This window comes from Myotis lucifugus, unplaced genomic scaffold, assembly GCF_000147115.1.
Source record: "Myotis lucifugus unplaced genomic scaffold, Myoluc2.0 scaffold_108, whole genome shotgun sequence".
NCBI lineage: Eukaryota > Metazoa > Chordata > Mammalia > Chiroptera > Vespertilionidae > Myotis > Myotis lucifugus.
The window spans coordinates 3,001,038-3,004,062 of record NW_005871156.1 but is presented as its reverse complement, the minus strand read 5'-3'; the positions used below and the strand labels follow the sequence as shown (position 1 = coordinate 3,004,062).

Here is a 3,025-nt window from a genome sequence, read left to right as displayed (position 1 = left end):
CTGGTTAGAACCTCCAATATTGTGTTGAGTAGAAGTGAGAATGGACATTCTGGTCTTGTTTCTGATCTTAAGGAGAAAAACCTCTAGTGTTTTAGCATTCAATATATTGTTTACTATAAGTTTTTTTATTAAATTTATTGGGGTGACATCAGTTAATAAAATTATATGTTTCAAGTGCACAGTTCTATAATGCCTCCTCTATATATTGTATTGTGTGCTTCCCACCCAAAGTCTAATCTCCCAGGAATAAAAAGGAACTTTCCCAGCCTGGAAAAGGAAACTATAAAAAATCTATAGCACAGGGTTTCAGTGGTTTCCTGATAGATTTTTATTAGTTTCCTTTTATCAAGTTGAGGAAGTTCCCTTTTATTCCTAGTTTATTGAGTGGATTATCATATATGCATGTAGTCCTGCAATTATTATTAAGCTTTCTCAAATATTTTTTCCCCCTTCAATTCTGGGCTTTTGAATTTCAAAAGCCTAGGTCTCATGGTCATGGGAAGACTATCCTAATATATAAAAACCCATGGTCCATAATAACCAAATGGACGACCGGTCCATCTCTCCAGCCCTCAGGCTCCATTGATCAGGGGATGGCTAACTGGGGAACCAGGGTCTTGGTCCCTCCCCCCCGCCTGCAGGCTCCAATCAATCGGTGGCAGAGGTGGGCGAAACTGGGGACTGGCTTCCTTAGTAGTCCCATAGGTTCAATCTCCAGAGGGCAGGCCAGGCACCAACAGACCAGCGCCTCTGGCATGATCCCGACAGTGCTGCCAGCCTCCTGGAACTCGGCCTTGGGCACTGAAGCTGCTTCCCCTCCCTTGGACTGACTCCCTTAGTAGTCCTGCAGGTTAAATCTGAAGAGGACAGGCCAGGCACCAAAGAACCAGCAATGCCTGCACGATCCCGACAGCGCTGCTGGCCTCCTGGAACTTGGCCTTGGGCACTGCGGCCCCTTCCCCTCCCTAGACGCTCCACAAGGAAGAAAGGATATAGCCAGCAGCTCCAGGGGCGACCAGCGGTGACTGACTGCTCTCCCTGTGCTTCCTCCAGGTCACTTGAGCAGGCCCCCGCCTGCCCCGCTCCAGATGCAGTGTGATCACTGCAAACAGAAGGAATGTCATAAAAAAACAAAAACCGATGACCAAGAGAATGTCACAGTCAACGTCCGGAGTCTAGCTCAGGAGAACGGAGAGAAGGGAGAATTCCATAAGTTGGCCGATGTCAAGATATTTCTGAGTGACTGCCTGGCGTGTGACAGTTGTGTGACCGCAGAGGAAGGAGTCCAAGTTTCTCAACAGAACACCAAGGACTTCTTCCATGTTCTGAACCTTAATAAGAAATGTGATACCTCACAGCACAAGATGCTGGCAGTGTCTGTGTGTCCTTAGTCTCTGCCTTATTTTGCTGCTAAATTCAGCCTCATTGTCACTGATGCATCCAGAAGGCTCTGCGGCTTTCTCAAAAGCCTTGGGGTGCACTGTCTTTGACATGAAGATAGCTGCGGACTTCAGCATCCTGGAGAGTCAGAAGGAATTTGTGCGTCGGTACTGCCAGCACCGTGAGGAAGAGCCCCAGCTCCCCATGCTGACCTCCACCTGCACCGGCTGGGACCGATATGCAGAGCACGTGCCGGGTCACCCCATCAACCCCACCTCTGAACGGCCAAGTCTCCCATGGGCTCTCTGGTGAAGGATTACTTCACCAGATGGCAGAATCTGTTCCCAGACAAGATTTTCCACATCATTGTGGACCCGTGTTATGACAGGAAACTGGAGGCCCTTTAAGAAGATGTTCCCACAGCTTTACATAGTTCCCAGAGTGCTGACTGCTTGTTAACCTCAGGTGAAATTGTCCAGATAATGGAGCAAAGTGACCTCGCCTTGAATGACACCACTGTGGACGCTCTGTTTAGAGACAGGAAGGAGAAGGAGGTGAGGCTCCACGAGGGTGCCAGCTCCGATGGGTACCTGGCGCACATCTTCAGGCACATGGCCAAGGAGCTGTTCAACGAGGACATGGGAGTGCTCACCTACCGCACCCTGAGCAACAAAGACTTCCAGGAGGTCACCCTTGAAAGGGACGGAGAGGTTCTACTATGCTTTGAGGCTGCTTACGGCTTTCCGAACAGCCAGAAGTGGTCCTGAAGCTGTAGAGGGGCAAGTTCCCCTGCCACTTTGTGGAGGTCCTGGCCTGCGCCGGGCATGCCTAAGCGACAGGGGCCAGGCTCAGGTGGACGACGGGTGTGCAGACAGGGCACTGCTGTGGCAGATGGAAGGCATCTATGCTGCCATTCCAGTGTGGCCCCCGGAGACCAGCGCCCATGTGCAGGAGCTGTACTAGGAGTGGCTGGTTTGGGGGCGGGGGATGACTTCCCCTGGGCCCAGGCGGCCCTGTACAACACCTAGCAGGGCCCAGGGCAGCCTGCCAGGACATCAAGTGGTAAAGGTCCAGCAGACACCCGGCCTGCAGGCCTCCTGAAGAGGGGTGTCAGACACGTGAAGGGAAGGCTTAACATCTCTGTCATCGCTTTGGTTTTCAGAATTCCCTGCTCCCCATCTGTCGTCTCCCTCCCTCTGAGGGGTGCTGTCGTCATCACATGGATGCAACTGGAATATTGTATCTCGAGAGGACTGCCCCAATGTATGTATCCTTTTAGCCGATGATGAAAAAATCCCGAGAACAAGAATGGAGACAGACTACTGTCCTTTAGGCTTAAAAAAAAACCCGGAAGTGTCCTGTGAAGAGCTGAGATTTGGTTCTGTCCACTGGCCTCAGAGAGATTGGATGAGGAAATGGCCCGGTTTGGCCCTGATTTTACCCACTTATGTTACTCTTGAAGGTGTCTTTGTCACAATGTGAATAAACTGCCACCTTTTGGAATAGGGGCTCATACGAAAGTCTGCATTCCCAACTTTTCTTAAAACAGATCTATGCTCCGCAGCTGTGGTCACCATCCTGAGATCAGGTCTGTTGACCAGGTCCTGTTGCTGGGAATCAGGGGGCACTGGAGTGGAGCCCCCCT

General features: G+C 50.9%; 1 pseudogene; it reads left to right on the top strand.

The window, feature by feature from the left end:
* Window positions 1–1,088: 1,088 nt before the first annotated feature.
* Window positions 1,089–2,481, top strand: LOC102429712 (annotated as a pseudogene).
* The last annotated feature ends 544 nt before the right edge of the window (window positions 2,482–3,025 follow it).